General features: G+C 41.4%; 1 pseudogene across 1 annotated transcript in view; it reads left to right on the top strand.

Annotated features, from left to right (window-relative positions):
* Nucleotides 1-26,617, top strand: part of LOC117066661 — a 264,851-nt pseudogene extending 238,234 nt beyond the window's left edge. Inside the window, exons 3-5 of the transcript XR_004430446.1 lie at nucleotides 7,123-7,306; nucleotides 12,575-13,358; nucleotides 23,010-26,617. The product of XR_004430446.1 is annotated as a neuroligin-4, X-linked-like (transcript). The remainder of the gene's footprint in view (nucleotides 1-7,122; nucleotides 7,307-12,574; nucleotides 13,359-23,009) is intronic.
* Nucleotides 26,618-27,271: the final 654 nt, after the last annotated feature.

A 27,271-nucleotide genomic window follows, 5' to 3' on the forward strand; every position in this document is an offset into this window, starting at 1 on the left:
CACAATGCTGTTTCTTGTGCACTGTCCGGTTGAGTTCCTCACTTGCTATGGGAGGGCTACAATTCTCCTCCCCATTTCACGTATAAAGAAAGTGGGACTTTGAAATCTTAGTCATGTGCTTGAAGCTTTACAATAGATTCCACCACAAGGATATCCGACTGAATCCATTGCAAGCAATAACTTCAAAAGCAGTCACCAAGCAAATGCCCTTCGTGTAAAGTGATACGTTCTGTAACAATTCATTGAAAGCCATTTACTGTGTCGAGAGAATAAAGATAATCATACAGGACACTTTTGGAAAGGGGCCCCACATTGGTAGAGAGATATGGCCAGTTCTACTTGAGTATGCAGGCGACCCCTGCAGAAGATGCAGAGATTGACCTTCAGGTCACACTGACCTTTCAAATGGTGCTGGGTCCATCAGCTAGCAGTGTAGCTTTGTGTGCGGCCATAGTCCGCAGGAAGGTGTGCTCAGGCAAGGTGTTCAAGGCAATTTATGGTTGCTGGCAGCCCTACAGAGGGCACCCTAGATCTTGGGGGCTTCATATAAAAAGGCAAGCATATCAAAATGCAAGGCATATTCTGGAAATAGCTAGCAAGTGTGGTGAATTTGCAGGCTCAGGAACATAATTAGGGCATCTCTTGAGAAGGCCACATGGGCCCACACAGAATGATGCTTGGATTTCCAGTAATGAATTTGTCCAACACACTCACTTTATTGTGTGGGTGATTGTTGTTGCTAAAAAGGAGATTTAAATTATGAACAAAATATAAACAGATATTAGCAATAAAACGCCAACATTCCCTATAGCCACATGCTTCGAGATAATCACTCTTCACTGTTTGAATTCCTTCCAGATTTTGTTTTTTAATAAAATAAATGGACTGGACGAAGTGGTTCACGCCTTAATCCCAGGACTTTGGGAGGCTGAGGCGGGTGGACCACTTGAAGTCAGGTGTTCGAGACCAGCCTGGACAACATTGCAAAACCCCATCTCTACAAAAAATACAAAAATTAGCCACAGGTGGTGGCACATGCCTGTAATCCCAGCTACTTGATGGGCTGAGGCAGGAGAGCCGCTTGAATCCAGGAGACAGAGGTTGTAGTGAGCTGAGATTGCAGCACTGCACTCCAGTCTGGGAAGCAGAGCGAAACTCCGTCTCAAAAAAAATACATAAAAATATAAAATAAGATAAATGATACATAGTATTCAGTAGCCCAGTATTTTTTCTTGAGACACCTTAGATGTGTTTCTGTGTCCATGCATGTAAATACTCCTTAGCACTTTATGCAGGCAAATAGCATCTCATAATATGGATCCAGCCAAGACAATCCGTTCAAGTCTCTGACTTGTGAACATTGATCTTGCTGCTATTGTTTTTTTTTAAATTACAATCCATGTGAATTGTGGAGCCTTGGGTGGCTATTTTTATGCATCAGAATAAAGATTTTCATAGAAAGCATTTAAAGAATTAGGACTCCTGGGTCGGAAGTTTCCAATTTTCATTTTCCTGCGTTTTACCCATTCTCTTACACTGGAGACCATCATGATGATGTTGATGGTGTGGAAATTCAGAGGAAACTAAAAGGACGTAGCACTCAAGTGGTTAGGTCCTGGGGAACTGTAGTTCTCATCTCAGGCACTAGGATGCAGACCCAGGGAGGGACAAGATGTACAAGCTCTTTGAAAAATAAAAACAAAAGGATGTGACAGCCAATTGAATGAGAGTCAGCAGCAAATCTGGAGAAATATCCAAGGAGAAAGTGTTCAGTTGAAAATACTCAAAGTTGGCTGAGCACAGTGGTTCACACCTGTAATCCCAGCACTTTTCGGAGGCTGAGGCAGTCAGATCAATTGAGCTCAGGAGTTCGAGACCAGCCTGACCAACATGATGAAACCCCGTCTCTACTAAAAATACAAAAATTAGCTGGATGTGGTGGCGTGTGCCTGTAATCCCAGCTACTCAGGAGGCTGAGGCAGGAGAACTGCTTGAACCTAGGAAGTGGAGGTTGCAGTGAGCCAAGATCATGCTGCTGCACTCCAGCTTAGGCGACAGAGCAAGAGTCTGTCTCAAAAACAAAAAAAAGACTCAAGGTTGACTCAAAAGGATTTGTTTCCAGGCTGGCCATTCCCAAATTTTCATTTCCATGAAACTCATTTATCAATTATCTTCAAATTTTGATGTTTTATTGTTTAATAAACAAGCTGTATTTATTATTTTATATTTTGTTCCTAAAATATGATCAATTTCAGTTTTTGTTTTATTTCATGTAATTTAAACTAAAGCACTTAAAAAATACCTATGCAGCTTCATTCCAGATAAATATGTGGGGATATTATCTATTTTATGAAAATAGTACAAGGAGTCTCAATAGTAGTTCATGGTCCCAGAGTTTGGAAACCTGTGATATAAAATCATGTGTTTGTTATAATTGTTTTAGATTTTTTCTATTGACATTGGAAATAGACTTTAGTTCTGTACAATACTGATGTGATAACATGATACAATTGGAGATTGTATACAACTCATTCCATTTTTAAGTAAAAACTAAAAATAAAAGGCACTGAATTTTAAGCAGCTGCGCCTATCAGACAACAGAATTTGAATGCAGTACATCAACTTCCCTCCTTTCCAGCCCATCCTGTGCAATGTGTGCTTCTGTGTTAAATCCTACATGTTTTCAATCAGAATATTAAAGGTTCACCTTGTAATAAATGAACTCCTGAATGATTTCCTATAACCGTTAAAGATTAGTTTTGCATCTATTTGACTGATTTTTGTTTTTTATGCTTCTGCTTTCATTCTCACCAGATTTCTTTTTGACCTCATTTGCATGACCTAACACAAATTCTGTTTCTTCTCATTGAATTATTTTTATTTAAACATTTCTTGTTTGATGTCACTTCTTTAGTTTAAAGGTGCACAGATGTATGTCCTTGTACATATACATTTATAAACACACATACATATATATGGTTATATATGCATATATATACACATACCAGGTGAATTACACACACTGAAATGGTGAAAGATATTTAACTTCTTTATTCACTTAATTATCTCCTGGTTACTTGTCTCCAAAAAAATGCTTACTGTGTTTATGCAAGTAACAATCTCCTAAAAGAAAATGGATTGTGGCTTTAACGTCATATAACAGTGTCTTTTGTTAATTGAAAGAAAAACAATATCTGACCCCATTGAGTTCCTTACCATTGACTTGCAGCGCACGGAGAAACAAAAGACCTGCAGTTATTCTCCTAAGCCCTGTGATGTAATTCAAAATGAGAGGAAACATCTACATTATTATCTATAATAAAAATTGGAAACTTTTCTGTTGTAACAACAATATTAAGCCTGAATAGAAATACTCATGTTTATATGATATTCACTTCAGTCAACATGCAGCAGGAAAAACTGTGATTCCTGGTTTTAGTCCTCTTTTCCATGAAACCTGTTTTTAAATAACCATACTAACTGAATGTACTAGTCTATTCTCATGCTGCTAAAAAGGACATACCTGAGACTGGGTCATGTATAAAGAAAGAAGTTTAACAGACTCATAGTTCCACATGGCTGGGGAGGCCTCACGATCATGGCGGAAGACAAAGTAGATGCAAAGTCACATCTTACATGGTGCAGGCAAGAGAATGTGTTCAGGGGAACTGCCATTTTTAAAACCATCAGATCTCATGACACTTATTCACTATCATGAGAACAGCATGAGAAAAACCCAGCCCCATGATTCAGTTACCTCCTACTGGGTCCTTCCCATGACACATGAGGATTATGGGAGCTACAGTTCAAGATGAGATTTTGGTGGGGACACAGCCAAACCAGATCACTGAACATAGCTATGATACCTCTTGTGTGTGTGTTTTTGTTATTGTTGTTCCTTCCAGGGCCCTGGATGAAACTTGGCATCAATGTAGCCACTAACATGGATTAATTCACATGGTGCTCGGGCTTTTCCTGAATAGTTTGGCAGACAGGGGCTAGGGAATGAGTGCTGCTGATTGGTTTAGGATTGCAACGATAGGGGTGTGGAAAATAGCCCTGCTGCACCCAGTCGGCCTCTATGTGGGGACACAGAGGAGTCGCTGGTCCCAGTAGGACCAATCAGTTGTCAGAAATGCAAAAGCCTGAAAAGATATCTTAAAAGGTCAATCTGTACTATGCTTATTACCTGGGTAATGAAATAACCTGTACCCCAAACCCTTGTGACATGCAATTACCTACATAATTAACCTACAGGTATACCCCTGAACCTAAAAGAAAAGTTTTAAAAAGGCAAATTTAGCTTCTAGTGATTGGGGAAGTTGCAAATCTTGTGACCTCTGGAATAATGACTGGTAATCATTCAACTAAGCCTACATCTTAGCAGAATTCAGGCCCCTCTCATATTTTAACCTGGTGGCCTTTTATTAGTTTTACAAAGGCGGTTTAATTTAAGAGGGGCTATTATCATTTAAACTACAAGTTCAATTTCTCCCGAAGTTAGCTTGGCCCATAGTAGTATGGAGGTTAAAGGCAAGATGGAGTTGATTAGGTCCGATCTCTTTCACTGTCATAATTGTCTGCCTGTTACACGTTTTGCAAAGGTGGTTTCAAGATGAAAGGACTATACTCTTGTAAAGAGCACAAAATTGTTGCATTCATTGTGTACCTGAAACGGGCACTCCCCTTGTTGATAGTTTAAAAAGAAAAATAATAATAATCTCTGGGTGTTGTAATAAATGAAAATTCCACGGCAGAAACTGTGGAAACACCAGCTTCAAAACAGCACATCCATTTGTTAAACTTAAGAGTTCCATGGATTGTCATTTCCCTCAGCCAGCCTGTAGGATATTTGGAAGAATTTCAGAACCTCAAAGATCAAACCATCCAATAGGATGCTGCTGTTAGAAGAACTAAGATTTTTGAAGGCAGGGAATATTCATTAGCCTGCTTTGGGAAAGGTTAAAACACTCTCGTTTTGCTAGGGAGGAAGAGGTTGTGGTGGAAGAAAGGCCAGTGATTTACTGCATGTAGAAAATCTTCATGCTCCTCCACAGAAACAAAATAAGCCAACAGGTCATTCTGCAGAATTGAGAAAGAGAGAACAGTGAGTGAAGAAAAGACGTGCTGAAGACAGAATTGTTCTGTTAGAAAATTGCTTGTGCCTTAGGAATTAATCACCTCTTTCTTTAATAAGGGAAGAAAGCATTGCCTTATGGTATTATGGGGCACCCAAACTGACATGATTCATCACTGTCATATGTACCCTGCATGAAAGGATCTTTTCTCCAAGCAAAGCCTGATGCTTTTTATGGACTACCGTGTCAAAGATGTAGGGATGGAGATAGGTGTCGCAGAACATTTTTGGCATGAAGCACTAATTAGTAATTGCTAATTAAATGGGGAGGAGACTTGGGTAATGTCTGAACGTACCCACTAATCGTAGCTAATCTCACGTCACATCCCTCTGAACTTTAAAGAAGATCACATTGGTAGATGTGTCTCAAGTATCCAACCTCGCAGTTTGCAACGCTGCCTCTCTTTGAAGCTGCAGGAGATGGTGACTCCTGATTCAGGCTTGGAATTTTTATTGTCATTGTTGAACGAAAATTGTCCTGTGACTTTCTTTGGAGCCTGGCCATTTCCTCCTTTCCAGCTCAGAGCATTTTTCCACCGGTGCTCAGGAAAGCTCATGGAAGAAAAGCTGGTTGGCTCAATTGGCATGCAGCCTCATCCTCTACTCTTTTTGTTTTAAAAGTAGAAACCAGCACTCAGTCACTCCTTGGAATGCCATCAACTTTGGTTAGAGATGTGCTTGGAGGAATTGGTTTGATGTTATTTTAGGGCTTAAAGCAGCCTGTCTTCATGCAAACATGACTGCAGGTGGCCATAATGATGTACTAAGCATCCCTTGAAATGAGTGAATGGCATAGCTCTTGGAAAAAGAATTGTATAGAAGGGGCAAATATCATAGTTGGGTATTTGGGGAAGGCTCAAATAAGGACGCGAAATGGTTAAAAAAAACTTTTTAAAATTCTTTGTCTTTTTGGAAGGCATATCCAGTACAGATTTGGACATAAAGTTGGGTTAAAGTTTATGCAGTGAATTAAACTTGCAGGATGCTTTAGAAAATATTCCTAGTTTTGAATCTGAGTAGGAGAGTGTATGTCTTCCCAAACCTGACTCCAAAACATCAGAGGAAAGCAGTTTTTCCAAGTCAAGCTGTTTTTTCAATGCGAAAGGAACAAAGAATAAAACAGATTAACTCGTAACTTTGCTATCATTAATACCAAAATTGCCACTTTTCAACTACTAAGGAGAAATTAAGAATTGTATGCCTTGAGTAAAATCTAGATCCTCAACTCACAGAATCCTTCTTTTTAAAATAAGGAGGACCAGCTCCTGATATTTTGGGAACAGTTGGGGAGATGTGAATATTCATTAGCTTTTGGGTGAGGTTCAATAATTACATTTTTTTTGTATGGAACTCATATTTTTGCTATGTAGGAAAATAGAGGGGCATACTATTTGCGAGTGGGATCTAGTGGAGTCTGTAACTTACTTTGTTTCTTAAGCGTTAAAAGGAATTAAAACAAAATGTTAATAACTAATTCAGTGAGAAAAACAGGCGCACACTGCCTTTATATACAAGGACATATTCTTAGACACAGACAAACATGTGCACTTACACCCACTGCCCTCCCCCACCCCACACACACGTACTGTTTTCCCTGAAAACTTTCTTGTAGGAGTCTGTTGCAGTTTTCAAAAAAGAAAATGAAAATGTGCACAGAAATGATACCTTGAACCTAGTAAAATTTACGACGTCTTCTGGGATCGCTTCATGTTATTAATATTGTAGATTCATTTTGCCTTCTATATTAGCCACATGTATACCCAAAGATGCCATGGTATCATAACGTCAACCTAAACAATAACCATTATTTCTATAATTATTTCTGCCACAAAATTTTTTCTCATGTTCTTCCTCTAATTTGTGGGGGTGAGGGTTGAGGAGAGAGAGAATGAAGAAGACAAGCTATGAGATAGCTTTTCAAATAGCAGAGATGTGTATGCACTTTTTATATTTGACCACCAAAAATGTCTTGTGTTCTTTTGTAGGGTTTTTAAGTACCGGTGACCAGGCAGCAAAAGGCAACTATGGGCTCCTGGATCAGATTCAAGCACTGAGGTGGATCGAGGAGATGTGGGAGCCTTTGGCGGGGACCCCAAGCGAGTGACCATCTTTGGCTCGGGGGCCGGGCCTCCTGTGTCAGCCTGTTGACCCTGTCCCACTACTCAGAAGGTAATAATGGTGCCCCCAGGGTGGACAGTCTAATGCACTGAACCAAGAAATGAATGGTCAGAGTTCATATCTCAGATGCACGTCCGGGTTGCTAGAAGTCACTCTGGCAACAGAAAATGCCAAAAAGATCAGATGAATCCATCTTCATGTCTTTTAAGTCAGCTTTTGTTCCATTTGCTCTGTCTGGAGTGCAGTGGCACGATCATAGCTCACTGCAGCCTCCAACTCCTGGGCTTAAGACTTCTCCCATCTCAGTCTCCTGAATACCTGGGACTATTGGCTGACTTTTTAAATTGTTTATAGAGAAGTGGTCTTACTGTGTTTGCCTGGGCTGGTCTCAATCTCGTGGGCTCAAGCATCCTCCTGCCTTGGCCTCTCAAAGTGCTGGGATGGCAGATGTGAGCCACCATGCTTGGTCAGCAATATTTTTCTCCTAATTTAAAGTGTGACAATTAGGTGTTGGTTACAATGATTGGAACAAAATAACTACTTTAGAAGTCCCGACACTTTTGTTTCTTTTGCCATTCTGACTGTATTTGACTATTTGAAATTTTATTAACTTCTAGCTACAACTTAGTAAGAGTGATACGGAAGAGAGAGTATGTGGATAAGGGATGCGGGTGTATAGATTTTGTAACCATCAGGGCTTTTAGCCACATGTTTTTTAAAAAGTCACTTCTCTAATTCATATTAATTCTTTAAATCTTCTGGAAATATTGAAACATGTCTGGTGCACTCATTTAGAAGTAGATTCTACCCAGAGGAATAGTGTCTCTCTCCCTGACTGTCTCCCTCCATCTCTTCTTGCTCTTCCCCTCCCACTCTCCTCTCTCCCTCTCTGTCTCTCTCCCTCTCTACGTCCTCCTCCCCTCTCCCTCTCTCCCACTCCCTCTCTCTCTTTTGCTCTGTCTCTCACTCTCTCTCTCTCTCTCTCTCTCGCCTCGTTCTACTGTCTCTCCCCCCTCCCTCTCTCTCTCTCCCTCGCACTGTCCCCCCTCCTCTCTCCCTTCCCCCCCTTCCTCTCTCTCCTTCTCTCTGTCTCCCCATTCTCTTCCTCACTATCTCCTTTCCTCTCTCCCTTTCTCCCCTCTCCCTCTGTCCCTCTCTGTTTCTCTCTCTCTCTCCCTCCCTTTCTTCCTCTCCTGCAAATACGGCTTTCGGCAAAGGACCTAGTTCCTGGTCAGGTCAGCATGCAGCGCTAGGAGGTGTCCACAGTTCGCTTTCCCCTCTCCCTTCCTCCCTTTCCTGCAATATGACTTTTAGGAAGGACCTCCTTGCTGGGTCAGTCAGCCTGAGGTCCTCTGCTTATCCCCGTGGGAGCTCCAAACCCTCCCTGGGGCCCTGGTGTTACCCTGGAAAAAGCTGATGTTGGCAAAGCAGAGAAAGAGGAACCGCAAAAACACATACGCATCATGTTACCTCAACCAGTCGTGCACTTGGACAGGTAGTCGGCATAGGCAACCATACCCAACCAGATGTGCACTTGGACAGGTAGTCAGCATAGGCAACCATACCCAACCAGATGTGCAATTTGGGAGACCGAGGTGGGCGGATTGCTTGAGTCCAGGAGTTCAAGATCAGGAGTAATCACTTAGGCAGATGGTTATGCTGCCTAAGTAATGGTCAGCATAGGCAGCCACACCCCTGAGCCCTGCAGGAGTGACTGAGGCTTTCCCCGGAGGCTCACTCAGTGGATTAGTGGATTCCCTGCTGTCCCTTTGTGACGGAGGTTCCCTGCAGTATCCGATGGGAGACTTCATAGGGGAATCCACAGGAATTTGAGGCAATTGGTTCTGGAAGCAGGATCACAAATTCTTGGCTGTGGCCTAAAAGGAAGAAGCAGGAAAGTCTGCAGAGCAGATCCAGCCCTGGGTTACCAGGCCACGTGCAAATGAATATTCCTAATAGCCATCTCAGTCATCAAGACAGCTTTGTAATTTGTTCTGTATCATCAGTGGTCTTCGGAATGGCACCACACTGATTGAACCTGAAGTTCTCAAAACCTTCATGGAATTTTTTTTTTCTTTTCAGGAGTCTCACTCTGTCTCCCAGGCAGGAGTGCCCGCAGCATCCACTCCTGGATTCAAAACGATTCTCCTGCCTCAGCCTCCCGAGTTGCTGGGATTACAGGTGCCCACCATTGTGCCCGCTAATTTTTGTATTTTAGTAGAGATGGACTTTCACCATGTTGGCCAGGCCAGTCTTGAACTTCCTGACCTCAAGTGGTCGACCCACCTTGACCTCTGGAATTATTATTTTTAAGTTACCAGCTGGATATTGTGGCTCATGGCTGTTATCCCAGCACTTTGGGAGGCTGAGGGGGGAGGATGGCTTGAGCTCAGGAGTTTGAGACCAGCCTGGTCAACCCCTTTTGTACAAAATAAAAACAGTGAGACCCCTTTTATTTTGTACAAAAATAAAAATAAAAACCAGCTGGGCCTGGTGGCGCTTGCTTGTGGTCCCAGTTACTTGGGAGGCTGAGGTGGGAGGATCGCTTGAGCCAGGGATGTTGAGGCTGCAGTGAGCTGTGAGGTTCCACTCCAGCCTGGGTGACAGAGTGAGATCCTGTCCCAACATAAATAAATAAATAAATAAATAAATAAAATTAAAAAGCATGTTTCTTTAGAGTAACTGCAGGACTTTCTTCACGTCCAGCACCATCTGGACAAGTTTCTGGATCACTATGCTCCTCAGTGTCTTAATTTCCAAGATAGGACAGATGAGGGTTTCCTAAAATCCTCCAAACTCTGAATTCCTTGAGTTTTTAGTTCATAATGCTTTGCCCATGAGACCAAATGGCCTTTGATCTCCTACTAGTGCTAATAAGAGGAAAGGCTCATGTTTGTATTAACTTTATTTCAAAAACAGGAAAAGTGAAGAATCTGATGAACCCCTTGGTAGAGAGATTTATATGGCATTTTTGAAAATACCTAGATTTCACTTTTCTCAATTGATATAATCACAATTGTAGATTTAGAAAGCAGTCAGAACCAACTTTAGGAGTATCAAACACATGTAAGCCACATTATTGGAGGGAGGTGTTAATATTTAAGTCAATAGGTTGGAAATTATTATACCTTTGCATCAGTCATTTCTGCAAGGCATGCTTCTAAACAGCCCATCAATATAATCAAGAATTATGAAAAAGGCAAGCCAGGCTCCTGCCTATCATCCCAGCAATTTGGGAGGCCGAGGTGGGTGGATTGCTTGAGTCCGGGAGTTCAAGACCAGCCTGGGCAGCATGGCGAAACCCTGTCTCTACAAAAAAGAGACACATCTGTAGTCCCAGCTACTTGGGAAGCTGAGGTGGAAGGATCATTTGACCCTGGAAGGCAGAGGCTACAGCGAGCCGAGATCCCGCCACTGCACTCCAGCCTGGGTAGCAGAGTGATACCCTGTCTGAAATAAACATAAAAATACCCAGACTTTTGCCTTAGGAATTCCTTGCCTGGTTATGTGATCTAATGAAGACAAAGTACTCGTGGAAAGTGATAGTTTTATGAAGATATTCACCCCAGTATTAGTATCATAGCAAAGAATGAAATGAAAAGCTACAAGATCAAAAGGAGAGGAAAATTATAATGAACCATATGTATTTACTCAAATGATAATAATTTAAGAATTTACCTAAGATCTACGTCAGCTGGAAAAACACAGTGTAGATAGCTATATAAATATTGGGCTCAGCTATGCAAAACAGACATTTGAATAGGGGGGAAAGAGCTAAGAATTAAGTGAACTCCTAGCATACTCATTATGCTAAGGTGAGTTGTGTTTTAAAGTATGAATTACGGGTGATTTTTTTTCATTATCCAACTGTTTTAGTCTTATCAGGAGTTATACTGCTTCCCTAACATACAAATAAATGTTTTATGTATGTTACTTATATATACACTACTGCCTAAGTTATGAGAAGGGCAGGAAAGGAACTTCTCACAGCATTTTTTCCAATTCTGAATGTTTTAACTACTGAAAGTATCCAACTGAATATATATTGACTTTTTTTTGGTTATTTTTGTTTTTGCTTTTGTTATTTTGGACATTTTAAAATAATCTTCAGAACCAAGCATTCAATACTTGCACATTTCTGACAGAAACGTTCCCAAGATGGCTTTGATGACATTTTGGTCAAAGCCATATTGGTTTCAAGTTGCGGTCCTGTGTGTCATCTTTGGGCAGTCCTCCAATCTTTAAAATCACATCTTCCTGATGACTATCATATTTTCCTTGTATTTGATTGCTTCTGTGACCTTAAAAATCGACAGGGCATGAACTTCTGGACGTGATCACAGCTGAGTGCCTTATTCTTTAGTGCCCGACTCGGGCTGGGATCCACGGAAACGGCGGGAAGCGATCGTAAATGGAATGCTGATTTTTACAGCCCGCCTCTCTTGTCCTGTCGTGGTTAAAAATACAGATTTTATACTTCTGGACATCCATGTAGTAGACTGAACTCATGGAGAATTTTAAGCTACACAGAATTACTCCCTAAAATTACCCATGCTTTTTCAAATTTCTCACCAAGCAAAGCATTTTTTATATGTGGCAAAATAAAATATACACATCTCTGAGTTTCCAATGGAGTAGTTTTGAAAGAAGTGACTTCAAAAAATACTCCTTATTTAGGCACCCAGTTGAGGATTTCTTTAAGCATAGCTAACTCAATGTATTTATTTTAATTGCCAAATCTTAATATCTTCATTAGACTCAAGGTAGAAGTAGAAATGCATTCCTGAATTAGCACTCTGAAGTTCATTCAAGTGGATTTATTTTTTTTCCCATAATGAAGAGATACCTAGTTTTGCTTGTGGGACGAGAGGGCCTTTGACCTTTTACTAGCTTAAAGCATTTTTTTTTTTCTTGGAAATGGGGAATGCAGTTGCTGTTGGAGTTTTTATATATGGCATCTGGAGGCAAGGAAACAAAAACGACACTGGATTGTAGAAGGAAAAAGAAATCACATGTATTTTACCAGTGCAGGAAAAGTGTAAATGTGGTTTCATTTCCTTAAACTCTTGTGTGTGTGTGGTGTGTGTGTGTGTGTGTGTGTCTGTGTGCGTAGAATAACGTTGCCTAAAATGAATGTTCAGGAGGGGGGGGAAGGGGAAATCGAAATGAAATGGGTAAAAGGTCCCCTGACAGAGTTGAATGCTACTACGTCCAGAAATTCACATGCCTGAGAGACAATCACAGCCTTCATTGCTCAGTAAAAGCTGCGTTTCTGTCCTGCGGGTTTTCATTTGCATGTCCACAATTTTGCACCTGCAGGTCTCTTCCAGAAGGCCATCATTCAGAGCGGCACCGCCCTGTCCAGCTGGGCAGTGAACTACCAGCCGGCCAAGTACACTCGGATATTGGCAGATAAGGTCGGCTGCAACATGCTGGACACCACGGACATGGTAGAATGCCTGCGGAACAAGAACTACAAGGAGCTCATCCAGCAGACCATCACCCCAGCACCTACCACATAGCCTTCGGGCCCGTGATTGACGGCGACGTCATCCCAGACGACCCCCAGATCCTGATGGAGCAAGGCGAGTTCCTCAACTACGACATCATGCTGGGCGTCAACCAAGGGGAAGGCTTAAAGTTGTGGATGGCATCGTGGATAACGAGGACGGTGTGACGCCCAACGACTTTGACTTTTCCGTGTCCAACTTCGTGGACAACCTTTACGGCTATCCTGAGGGAAAGACACTTTGCGTGAGACTATCAAGTTCATGTACACAGACTGGGCCGATAAGGAAAACCCGGAGACGCGGCGGAAAACGCTGGTGGCTCTCTTCACTGACCACCAGTGGGTGGCCCCCGCCGTGGCCACCGCCGACCTGCACGCGCAGTACGGCTCCCCCACCTACTTCTATGCTTCTATCATCACTGCCAAAGCGAAATGAAGCCCAGCTGGGCGGATTCGGCCCATGGCGATGAGGTCCCCTACGTTTCGGCATCCCCATGGTCGGTCCCACCCGCTCTTCAGTTGTAATTTCTCCAAGAACGATGTCATGCTCAGCGCCGTGGTCATGACCTACTGGACGAACTTCGCCAAAACTGGGTACGTTCTTCCTCGTGTTGTGGTATCACTGTCCTCTTCGCTTGTTGGGTCCTCAGTGTAAGTGTCCTTCTACTGGCATGTGCAGGAGCACACATGCGTACACACACATACACATGCGTGCACACATATACACACAGATACACGCTTACACACGCAGTAACAGGCAGCTTCTCCCGCAACATCTATGGAACTCATTTTTTTCTTTACTCCTAAAGTGTTATAGGAGTAAAAGAACTGTCAAACCAGATTTTTACTAGAGTTCTAATTGCCCATTGGGAATTCCAGAGTTCCTACCTGCAGGTGCAGGACTCATACATATATGACGGCTCTGTTAACAGCTGATTAAACGGTTTTGGTTTTGTTTTTGTTCTTGTGTTTTAGAGACACAGTCTCACTCTGTTGCCCACGCTGGAGTGCAGTGGTGCAACGATAGCTCACTACAGCCTTGAACTCCTAGGCTCAAGCCAACCTCCTGCCTCAGCCTCCTGAGTAGCTGGGACTACAAGTGCCTGCCACCATGCCTGGCTAATTTTTAGTTGTTTTTTTTTTTTTTTTTTTTTTTTTGATAGAAACAGGGTCTCACTCTGTTGCGTAGGCTGAAGTGTACTGGCGCAATCATAGCTCACTGAAGCTCAAACTTATGGGTTCATGTGATCCTCTCATCATCTCAGCCTCTTGAGTAGCTGGGACTACAGGCGTGCACCTCCATGCCCTCACATGGATTTTTGTAGACACAGAGTTTGCTATGCTGCCCAGGCTTCTCTCAAACTCCTGGGCTCAAGAGACCCTCCCACATCAACCGTCTGAATAGCTGGGACTACAGGTGCACACCACCTTACTCAGCTAATTTTATTTTGTTAGAGACAGGGTTTTGCTGTGTCACGCGAGCTGGTCTCAAACTCTTGGGCTCAAGCGATCTTCCCAACTCAACCTCCCAAAGTGCTGAGATTACAGGTGTGAGCCACCACACCAGCCCTGATTACACAGTTTTAAGTCTAATTTCAACCATATCTCTTTTGTTAATTTGTGAGGGTATCACAGCACATGCATCACTTGGGGAATTGTGTTGATTGCCTGGCCATAGGAATGAAAACACATATCATAATAATTATACAGAAATATAAATATATATTCCTATATATTTAACGTCTCTATAAAATATAGATGTTCCCATATGTATAATATATAGTACATATATATTTGTATATTATTACACACAAATATATTTGTATATACAAATACAATAAATATACTATATATACAGATACAATATATAGTATATATACTATATATACAAATACAAATATGTATATACACACACAAATACATATTTGTATTTTCTTTGCTATATAAATAGCTATAGAGATAGAGCAATAAAATATGATATTTGTTCATATTGCTATATGGCTTGCATATATAAACACACATACACAAACACACATATATGTGTATCTCACAGGAAAGCTCATTATTGGCCTAAATATAGTAGAAAATATAAAATATACAAAAAGCACATATACAACAGAGTCTGCCAATATTCTGCTGAGCGGACTCTCTGCAAACCATGGGAGAAAAGAACCCAAAACATCCTAAATACCTCCAAACATTGTGGCATCTTTTCATTTTCTCTTGTCTAATATGTAACTGTGGAAATGGATGGGGTGTCATTCTGTTCTAGCAGTGTGTGCCTCCATTGTCACCCTGAGCCTCTTTACACTGAATGAGAGAGAGAGATGTGCCTGGCGCCCAGGGAGGCTCAATCTTCCCATGCGGAATGAAGCTCTGAGACTGCAGTGGCCCTGCCGCGCATGAGTTATGCACAGTAATCCTTAGAAGATCTGGGGATGCTGGTGGTTTCAATGCCTGCGTGTTTAGCAGCTGGCGTACTGTACTAAAGATTCCAAAGCGGTTTGGGTGGGGAGTGGTTTCAGAATGGTTGTGCTCTTGGCAAAAGTACAGCATGTTTTTGTAGTGGAAAAGGTATCACCTGGATACCAACTTTCAATAATCAGACTTTGTAGATTTGGTCTGAGAAAGGCTACCTGGAGGAGAAGGGAGGAGGGACCCACATTTGATGGAAATGCTTGTCTATCACTGAAAGGTTCTTTCTTGTGTGAATAAATTGTTGAAACCTTGTTATTAGTTTGTTAGGGCTGCTGTTACCAGAGTATCAAATACTGTATGGCTGTGCTGGGTGCAGTGGCTCATGCCTGTGACCCCAGTACTTTAGGAGGCCAAGGCAGGGGATCGCCTGAGGAAGCCACGAGTTTAAGACCAGCCTGGGCAACATAGTGAGAGTCCATCTCTACAAAACAAATGAAAAAATTCAGCTGCGCACGGTAGCATAAGCCGAGAGTCTCAGCTTCTCAGGAGGCTGAGGCAGAGGGATCACTTGAGCACGGGAGGTCAAGGCTGCAGTGGGCCATGTTTGCACCACTGCACTCCAACTGGGCGACAGAACGAAACCTTTGTCTTAAAAAAAAAAACAAAAAAGCCCAAAAAGTGTGTGTCATTTAACAACAGAAATTATCGGTTTACACTTCCTAAGGCCAGAAGTTGCAAATGAAGGTGCTGGAAGGGCCAAGTTCCTCCAAAAGCTATAGGAGGGTATTTCCTTGCTGCTTCTTAGTTGCTCGTGTTTGGGTGCAGACTTGGCATTCCTGCTTGCAGCTGCACCACCCCACTCTATGTGTTTGTCATCTTACGGCCTCCCCGTGTGTCTCTGTCTCCACATGTCTGTCTTCCTATAAGAGCATCTGCCAAGGCGCATTAGAAGCTCACCCTACTCCAGTATGACCTCATCTTAACATAAATAATCATATCTGCAGTTACCCTATTCCAAATAAGCTCACATACTGAGGTACTGGGGTTAGGACTTCAGCATATCTTACTTTACGGGGAGACAGTATTCAATCTCTAATACCTTGTAAAGCCAGGGCCAGGCCCTCTTTTGTGACAGCACTAAGATAAGCGGTGTCTGCCCTTGCAGAGAATTTCATCTTCTTGAAGCCTAAAGACTCCCATCAACATGGCTATACTCATTCAGTCTTCACTACATTGGCATCTAAAGGTGTTACTGACTTGGTCTGTAAACACTCTCTTTACTCACTTTCATTAAAACCATATGCTTTTTCTTTTCCTCCTTACATGATTTGAAAATCAACTTTATATGATTATCTTAAGTGGAAAGCTAGAATCATTCCTCATACATTTTATAGAACCATTAAAGCAATAGTGAAATCTAAATAATGCTGTTAAATTCTCATTAACTCTTCCTGACTCCCAAGGGCTGCGAAACTGAGACTGGCTCTCTCATTATTAAAAAAGGAAAAAAGACAGAAAAAGATAAAGGAAGTTAATTAGTTCCATGAGGTGGTCGTTATCACTGCTGGCACCAAATGGATGCTTTACCAAGACATCATGAAGGTCTGAGAGAGCCGTGAGAATACCACAGTGATCTCTCTGTATTGAGTACTTTTTAATGCCATGAATCTGTTTCTTGAAACCACTTGGCTTAGAGCCTGTGGTTTCCCCCCTGCATTTAGGGAATACATTCATGTTGCCATTATGGTCTGTGTTGAGGGTTCTTCTAGCTTTCATGAAGGCCCTGACATGACTGGAAGAGATGAGGAAGGAATTACTGCTAGAACTTGGAGAAACACTCTGATGCTACTGAAATCAAAAGCTGTGGTAGAGAGAGTTCATTGAGGTACCCAGAGCTCGAATGTCAGTCCGTCTGAAGTCTCTATTTTTGTTTCTTCGGCCATGGGAAACATCCCTGAAATACACTGAGTGTATTAATGCCGTGGGCTCTTTTAATTCGTTGGAAAGGTATTAGAATGACTCAAATGATTCCTCAAGCAAGTTACTCAGAACTTACATGCCATGTGAAATGCAACGTGTGGATTCAAATACAAATAGATTAAGTGATCACACCTCCATGGCAGCTCCATAAAAGAAGGAAATGGGGAATTTCACCATCGGGCACAGTCTGGTGAGCTAGGTATTCGTCAGTGGATGACAAGGACCTCAGTTGCAGTTGCTAGTTATTTGTTTATTGTAAATTGGGTGGTGGCCCGATCACTCCAGGGCAGAGAAGGATTCCCTGGTCACCAGGTGCAGAGAACGAACCAACCTGATGCCCGTAAGGAGAAAGTATGGGATGCACCTTATCTGTTGTCATCGTGTGAGCTGCCAAGTTTAACGCTGTTCTGCAGAGCACACACTCAGACGATGACTCACAGAACAGGAGGGCATATTTCTGCATACCATCACTGTTCCCTTCAGCACTGGAGGTGACAGGAGGAAACAAGAATAGCTCCCAGCGTGTCTGTCACTACACGGTGCTGTGGAGAGAGGATCGCATTGTGCCAGGACATGCTTCACCACTCTCAGTGGGCGTTATGTCAGGCGTTCTAAACCTGCAGGCACAGCACAGTCTCCCGATGGCGCACGTGTTGCCAAGATGAGGAGGATGGTGTCTGGATGCTTCTATGCAGACATCTCAAAGCAGATGGTTCTGACCTTTAGTCTAGGTTGAAGGCACGTATACCTGGTATACATAAACCTTTGGATTTAGGGTGGGCACAGAAAAATTATGTTGGGATGTTAATGGCAAAGAAAAGAAAGGAAGGGAGGAGGGGAGGAATGAAGGAAAGAGAGTTGGGACAAAGGAAGGAAGGGAGGAAGGAGGGAGGGAGGGAAGAAGAGAAGAAAGTAGGGAGGGAGGGAATCAAGAAAGGAGTGAAGGAAGGAGGAAGGAGGAGGGAAGAGGGAAGGGAGGAGGAGAGGAAGGAAAGAAGAAGGGAAGGAAGGAGGGAGGGAAGGTGAAAGGAAGGAATGGAGGAAGGAAGAAAAGAGGGAAGGAAGGAAGAAAAGAGGGAAGGAAGGAAAGGAAAGAAAGAAAAGAGGCAAAGAGGGAGGGAGGAGGGAGAAACGAGATGAAGGAAAGAAAGTAGCGAGGGAGGGAAGGAAAAAATGGAGGGAGAGAAAAAGAAGGAAGGAAGCGAGGAAAGAAGGAAGAGGGAGGAAAAAGAAGAAGGGATGGAGGAGGAGAGGAAGAAGGAGGGAGGGAAAGGAGGAAAACAGGGGAAAGGAGGGTAAGAAAGAGAATGAGGGGAAGGGAGGAGGGGAGGAAGGAAAGAAGGCGGAAGGGAGGGACAATTGGATCCTTGCTTATAATCATGTCACCTGTATATTTTCATGGTAGCATTAGGTGAGAGGGCTCTCCCATCTCAGAAAGGCGGAGTCAGCGAGTACACATAGTAGAAATGAGGAGGAAGTCCCTGTGGAGGCTCTAAATTATGAAAACCTTGATCAAGACAGGATATTGAAATCAGTGAATGCCAGGGCCTCAAGTAATCCTTGCTATTTCTTTTTTATTATTGTTTTGAATAGGGAAGCAGTTGCCCAGGCCTGTGCCTGAGCGGGATTCTCCCCTGTAGCAAGGAGGAGTTTCAATGTTAGTCCAGGTCAGAGGACTAAAATCATGCTGCAAGAGGAACCGTGTAAGCTCAAACATGCAGAGGCATTGTAGAAATAAGGTAGATTGAGACCATTTTTGGAAAAGTGCATCTTTCTTGACTCTGAGCAGCGTCAAGGAAGAGTGAAAACTAACTCTAAAGTTTGAAAAGGATTCTAGAGCATTAAAGTCCTTTTCCTGTAAAATTGCTTTGGGAATAGGAGAAAAGGGGTTTGTCCAAGCTGATCAACAAAATTTAGGTGCTCATTGATCCAGGATTCTTTCATTTTGAGGTCTGTGTGGAAAGAGATGGACAAAAAGGAGTAGAGGAATCTTGGTTTATTTATAAGGTATGACAAAGAACAGTGCTTTAAAGTAATCAAACAATACATTATAATAATATAGTAGAAGACCTTATGTGCTATTGGAAGTCAGAAATGAGAAGAGAGTTTTGTAATGGAAAATCAGGTCAACACATATTTGATTTTTTTATGTTGTTCCACCAAATCTGGGGTTGGACGGCAGATTGATTTCTATCCTGTTTGCATCAGATGCAATCACTGCTTTTGAATGTGCTGGTATCCTATGATTAATTTATATTCAACTCTTGTTAAATCTTTGGGAAAGAAAGAAGTTACAGTGAGGTATTTAGTGGGGATGGGTTACAGAGTTGCAACATAATTCTGGCTGTAAAGGCGACCTTTATTACCAAAAAGGGATTTTAAGCTGAATGAATGAACATCCCCACCTGGTGTGGCAGAGGAGTCACTGAATGCATAATAAACTAGTTTGGTAACAGATCGTTAACTGCGAACAATGTTTTGGGTATAAGGAAAACCTGTGCTACTTAAAGGACCAGCTGAGAGGATTCACAGACATTTTTAGAGAGATCACAGTACTGTATCCATCTCCAGCTAAAGAAATGAACTAGACCTTAGAAATGCACTTGAGTCTCTGCTGCCAAGATTACATCTCAAATCAAACAGGGCAGGGGGAAATGGCTGTGTGAGGTGCTGGGGGATAAGGAGAGAGACATGCATTGAGTCTTTTACTGGAGAGACCAACTTGTGTTTCTATCCTCAGTCATTACAATCTTTAATTTTACTCACAGGAGTTTAAACAGTTCTTATGCTGAATAAAATCTAAAAAACAAAACACTGATACCCCACATCTAGGTCTCACTGTCTGGAGGGTTTGGTAAGGGAGAATGACTTGGGCTATCATAATCTCCACAAGTTTATCTGGGTTTAAGAATTCTGGCTATGCATCTCTGAGATCTTTAATAGACAGACCGTATCAGGCGGCAGCTCACTTATGTGGATTTTCCAAATCCTCTGCTTTATTCTTCAAGAACAAATTAAATGTGTTTTCTTTACCTTTCAAATATACCCTGAGTTCCTTCAAAAATAGCCTAGTACCCAAAATGAACAGAATACTCCGTCTCCTAGATGCTCACTGCATAATAGATGATACAGCCACACATCTAATAGACCCAAGTCAGTAAAATTGGATCCATGGAAAAAAAGGAGGAATCTTCACTTCCGTTTGTTTCTTTAGAATATTAAAAATCAATAACTAATATTAGTGGATTTTTTTCCTAAAATATTTATTCACTTATTTTTCTTTCAACACACCTTAAATAACTGAAAATTTTAAAATTATTTCAGAAAGCTTAAAGAAGCACAAGAAACATAAGATGTTGCATTGAATCCAACATTTTTTCAAAACCATATAAGAATACATGTACGATAAATAAAAAAACAGAAGACTTTTCAAATATATTGTTATCAGTAAATAAGAAAACTCATGGTATTAGAACCTATGAGATTATATATATTTGTTTTCACCCTCTTAGTAAAGTGAAAACACAGCAGTTAGTGTGCATTCAACTAAAAGGTAGAGGTCAACTTCCTTTTTCTTCTGTATTACATTATACATCTTATATCTATATCTATAGATATACACATACACATATATACCCACATAATATACACACATATATATACTGCATATAGTATACAGTTAGTATACAGTATAAACTGTGGTATACAATGTACTTGTATATAGTATGTAATATACATATACTTTTATACACTGTACAATGTATGCAATATAGAAATACAGTATGTACTCGGATACACAATATATCACTCCTAGTTCTCCCTCCCTTGCAATATTGTAGGTGTTCTAATTTTTATATTGAAAGAGAGGGGATAATATTTCCTGAATTCTTACCATATGCCAGACGTTTTGTCATTATCTTTCAACCTCATCACTTACCTCCAACCCTGATATTCTCATCCACCATGTAGAGGAGTAAGTTAAGGCCAATACTGGCTGGAAAACTTGCTCAAGTTTTCACAGCTGTTAACTAGCCAGAGCTGCAGAAAGTTGAATACAGGGAATGATTTATCATCACCACAGACTCAGACTGAGGGGATAAAATCTTCCTTTAGCAAATGTGGCACCTCTGAGTCAAGTATATTGTTTGGATCCTGCACAATGTCTGGTAATGGCTGCAGATACATGATCTTCCTTGGTCCTGCAGCCTTCTGCCATGCAGGCCATCCAATGGTTGGAGGCAGTGTCACAAAAGTCCTGCCAAGGAGAAGTTACCTGGAAGATAGATCTTAGCTCACACCTGGAGCCATTGATCAGAATGTTGCAACTCCCTGCTTGCCTGGGTCTGCACATCACATCTGAATGTTCAGTGCTAACTAGTACATAACATTTTACCACGCGTAATCTCAAATCTTTCCTATAACAAATAAACCTTAAGATGTGACTGTTTTGTAGCTTATTTTACAAACCATTAGAAAATGGAAGAAATTAGTATTTGGTAATTTGTTTTTTGAAGAGGAAGTATTATCCTAAGAGAGTTGGTTGCAAAGGTTTATTAAAGGCCCTATGTTTTATGAATTATCTCCAAATTTTTATGATTTTCCTTCTACCTGTGCCCACTTGTGCAAATAATAATAATTCTTTGGCTCATAGTTGCAAGCACAACTTAGCATCTGTAACAGCTCTCAGCTTGTTTCCGGGTGTCTTATTTATCTTAAACATGTTAACCTCATCATAACTATATGTACCATTTTAGCAAACTTCTTACAGCTAACATAGTGTGCTTTCATGTTTTCCGGACTTAGTCTTCAAAAGGTATTTTGAAAGACTAGGTATTTTACTTTCAAATAGAGAGCAGACACATGGTGTATATGCCTATTTACAAACATTTTGTAATTATAAAACCAATTTTTGACTGTTAATACCAATTTTCATTGCTAAAACTGCAACATTTATTCATTTACTTCCAAAGAAATTCTTGAGCAAGAAAGAGAATGCCCATTTCCCCATTTCTTTTTTTTTTTTTTTTTTTTTTGAGACGGAGTCTGTTGCCCAGGCTGGAGCGCAGTGGCGCGATCTCGGCTCACTGCAAGCTCCGCCTCCGGGTTCACGCCATTCTCCTGCCTCAGCCTCCCGAGTAGCTGGGACTACAGGCTCCCGCCACCACGCCTGGCTAATTTTTTGTATTTTTAGTAGAGACGGGGTTTCACCGTGTTAGCCAGGATGGTCTCGATCTCCTGACCTCGTGATCCGCCCGTCTCGGCCTCCCAAAATGCTGGGATTACAGGTCTTAACCTCAGTACTGTTAACATTTGGGTCCAGATAACTTCCTCGATGTGGGGGTGTCTCCTGTGCACCAGAGGGTGTTTAGTGGCATCCCTGACCTCCATTTCATAGAACAACACTTCATCTACGAAAACCAAAAATGTCTCCAGACCTTGCCAAATATCCCTTTGGAGCAAATCACTCCTGGATGAGTTTTACAGTTCAAAAGAGTGAAACTTGAAATACTGAAATTGTTCCTAGAGACACTTAGTTTTCCTTTTTACCCTTTATTTTTGAAGATCATTTGATGCCTTAAAAAATAGTAGACATGTTATAAAAATGCCATAATACTGCTATCAGGGTTTATATTTAAAAGAAAAATAAGCAATTTTTAAAGGAAAAGACAACATGGCAGACATGTCTAGGATTAAAGCAGAATGTACCTTTGCTGCTTGGGTATTTTGTGCTCATTGAAAAATATATATGAAGAGCAGATTGTAACTTCCTGATTTATTGTTTAAGATAGTTTCATGTCACATGTGGAAGAGTATGACCTTTCTTTTTTTTCTTCCTTCTATCCCCAGTGATCCAAATCAACCAGTTCCTCAGGATACCAAGTTCATTCACACAAAACCCAACCGCTTTGAAGAAGTGGCCTGGTCCAAGTATAATCCCAAAGACCAGCTCTATCTGCATATAGGCTTGAAACCCAGAGTGAGAGATCACTACCGGGCAACGAAAGTGGCTTTCTGGTTGGAACTCGTTCCTCATTTGCACAACTTGAACGAGATATTCCAGTATGTTTCAACAACCACAAAGGTTCCTCCTCCAGACATGACATCATTTCCCTATGGTACCCGCCGATCTCCTGCCAAGATATGGCCAACGACCAAACGCCCAGCAATCACTCCTGCCAACAATCCCAAACACTCTAAGGACCCTCACAAAACGGGACCCGAGGACACAACTGTCCTCATTGAAACCAAACGGGATTATTCCACTGAATTAAGTGTCACCATTGCCGTCGGGGCATCGCTCCTCTTCCTCAACATTTTAGCCTTTGCGGCGCTGTACTACAAAAAGGACAAGAGGCGCCATGAGACTCACAGGCGCCCGAGTCCCCAGAGAAACACCACAAATGATATCGCTCACATCCAGAACGAAGAGATCATGTCTCTGCAGATGAAGCAGCTGGAACACGATCACGAGTGTGAGTCGCTGCAGGCACACGACACGCTGAGGCTCACCTGCCCACCAGACTACACCCTCACGCTGCGCCGGTCGCCAGATGACATCCCACTGATGACGCCAAACACCATCACCATGATTCCAAACACACTGACGGGGATGCAGCCTTTGCACACTTTTAACACCTTCAGTGGAGGACAAAACAGTACAATTTACCCCACGGACATTCCACCACTAGAGTATAGCTTTGCCGTATTTCCCCTCCTATCCCTCTGCACCACCTGCTCAGCAACATAGAAGAGATAAAGAAAGAAAGAAAGTCTCCAAACCAGGAATGTTTTTGTCCCACTGACTTAAGACAAAAATGCAAAAAGGCAGTCATCCCATCCCAGCAGAGCCTTCTCGTTGGTGTTTTCCAGTATTACGAGATCGACTTCTGACCCCGTGAAATGTGAGAAGTACACATTTCTGTGAAAATACTGCTTTAAGAGCTCGACCACTCCAACCGATGTTTCGTGTGATAGGACATCACCATTTCAAGGACCTGGGTGTTTCTAACATCATGGAAGCAGCGGACGCTTCTGAAACTCACCCAAGGACACTGAATATTTTTTAATTACAATGGAAATGGAAACATTTCTTTCTGTGCCACACAATGGATGGCTCTCCTTAAGTGAAGAAAGCGTCGATGGGCTTTTGCCCAGCACATGGAGCTGTAATCCAGAGAGAAGGAAACGTAGAAAGTTATTATTAAAATAAAAGAATGGACTATGCAGTGAAATCTGTATGGTTCTGTGCAAAGAGGTGTTTTGCCAGCCTGAACTATATTTAAGAAACTTTGTAAAAATTAAAAATGTATATAGCTGTGAGTTTAAACAAAACCACAAACAGACAAACAAGAAAAAAAGCTTTTATTGGTGTTTTCAGTTTGAAAGAGCTTTTAGCAAGGTTGTGCTTTTCATTGTGCTCTGTATGTATATAAATATATATATACACATTAGTCATATCAGCTCTGTTTCCTCCCCAACAAAAGAGGCTTTTCTTCTTAATTACTTGTGGTAAACAAAGACATGGGATTTCCTTACATGAGATTCTCATTTGTAGGAGGATGTGATGTCCCACAGAAGACCCAGACGGTCTGTGTGGCCTATTTCCCCCGTCAGGTTGCACAGGTGCATGCAAGAGCATTCTTAGGAGACCATTGTTTTGAAAAACTTTGACTCGTATGTGTTAGCCTTCCTGAAATTGCAGTACAGAGATGGGTCCCCAAAGTGGAATGTATTTACAGCTTGTTACATTAGAGACATGCACACACAGAATCAGCAGGGAGAAACAAAAATACAAGTCCCATTCTGTAGCTGTGGCCCTTTGAATATGTTTAGGAAGAGTTGCTTCCCATTTCAGGGCCCTGCCAAAAAAAGAAGAAAGCTTGCCTTTGGTGGGGCTATGCCCCTTGGAGTAAATACGGCTCTGTGTTCCCTAGCAGCTGCGGGCGGGTTTGGCCGATGAAGTACCTGCTCAGCTTAGCTAATCAGATTGAAGGAAGACATGTGTCTTTCCTTTTTGTTTAAGCACTCGGTCCCTTATTTATCAGTAGGCAGGTTTTAAAAAATCTTTTATATCATTTATGGGATCAAACAAATGATTGTCTGAAAATACCACTTTTTGTGAATTTGTATATCTGGTCACCAAACGATGAGTATTATAGAAGAATGGGGGAAGAAACGGATAGAACATTGAAACTGCTTTGCATGGGTTTTCTGGGAAATTAGGATAACTTCACTGAGAAGACATTGAATGGAAATTATTCACCCATTTTAAATTGGTGACCTAGGGATCAGAGATTTGTCTTTCCAATAGCTTGTCATTTTCTCATTTCTCTTCTCATTTTCAGGAAAGTTTTGAGTGTTATAAGGTGGAAGGAAACATAGTAGCAACGGTTACTTTATATTTTGTCTTTCAAAAATTATTGCATTACCAAGAAACAGTAGCCAAAGATATTTGAAGATCATGTCCCTCGGCTCCATTGTGGGTTATTCCAGAAATCCAGTCTTAAATCTCTCTGCTAAAGTGGACATTCCTCATAAAAATTGTCCAGCTGCCTGGCTCTTTTGCAATAACAGCCTTTGATTACTGAATCCCTACACTCAAACTATAGTGATGTATCAGTGTTTGAGAGTGACCTCTAGAAAAAAGAAAAGTGTTTTTAGAAATGCATAAAAGTCATCCCCAAATCCTATTGCTTATCTTGGGTTAAATTTGAGAGTGATTCTCTGTATATAAATATGTGAAATATTATTATCTCAACTTAGCACACGTGAAGCAACATTTCTTTCCTACAGAGAGGTGTCATGGTAAGATTTCATTCCCAATTCATTGTTTCATAGAGCTATGATCAGGCCGTTTCTGCAAGCAGTGTATGACCCCACCTGAGCAACCACAAATAGGCTCTCCGTGAAACTACAAAGGAAGTGATGTGTGGCACCCATGCTGGTTTCGTCTGTCTGTAATGTGAATTCCAGTATTTGTTTAGTATTTCCAATTGTCTCCTGCTAGCAATATGTACAGTAACGCGTCAGGCTTGTGACATTTGAATAAGGAAAAACAGAGTTCCTGTTCAGTGAATAACTTTAGCTTTTACAGGGGATTATGATCAAAAGTGATTTAGTACATCTTAAATGATATCTTATTTCTACATGGAAAGAAGTTATAGAATCTTCATAGAGTTCTATGAGAAAAAATATACTTGCTATCTATGAAAAAGAGAAAAAAAAAAAAAATGAGAAAAAAATAAGAAAAAAAAAATCCTTTCCTAGGCTTTTATTCTTGATCTTCAAAGGCACGCAGGGTTCATGGTTCCTTGGGTTATTATTTTGCAATTTTGTTTTTTATTTTGCCTTAAGTAATGATAGAAGATATATATGGCCGGACACATATGTATAAACTTTTCAGCAGCATTTTTAATAATAAAATATCACAGTATTTTCTAATGCTTTGTGCAAATAATTATGCGTCCATTCTTTCTTGGTAGGTGGCGTGTTTTATTTACTTTTGTTGTTCTTTGAATGCCTTTTTCTTTGTAAAAGCTAAGTGCTGCACCTGACATAGGCTACAAATGGATATATACATTTGGTAATGGGATGATTTCTTTAGCTTTGGCCAGCTGCACAGTTGAGGAGGCTCTGCTGGCCTGATTTTGGACAACCAAGCCCTGTTTGGTGAAGCGCCTCAGATGACACTGCCTGAAACGGAGTGTTTGGATTTGTTATTTCTACCCCTGCTCATTCTTGTGTCACTGTGTTTTGAATTGTGGTTGACAAAACACTTTAAAATAGCCTTAGGTGAGTAAACCTTCAAGTGATAGCAAGAAATTCTGCTGAATGAAACTCAAGAGGCAGAAAATCACATCATACCAATGGGGGTCCGTGTGTCAAATCCTTCCTGTGCATCCAACCGTCACAATCTTATTTGACATTCACAGTAGCCTTAAGGGACACGCACATGCATTGCTCCCCTTTCATAATGGAAGATGTTCAGAGGAAACTAGCCCCTAGTAGACAGGAGAACTTGATGGATAACATGATAGTATATCCTCATAGCCCAAATCTTTTCACCAAGAAGTTAACACGGCAAACACTTGTAAGTCAAGGCCTTGCAT

The sequence above is a fragment of the Trachypithecus francoisi genome, unplaced genomic scaffold, assembly GCF_009764315.1.
Source record: "Trachypithecus francoisi isolate TF-2019V2 unplaced genomic scaffold, Tfra_2.0 Contig00138_ERROPOS256418+, whole genome shotgun sequence".
Taxonomy (NCBI): domain Eukaryota; kingdom Metazoa; phylum Chordata; class Mammalia; order Primates; family Cercopithecidae; genus Trachypithecus; species Trachypithecus francoisi.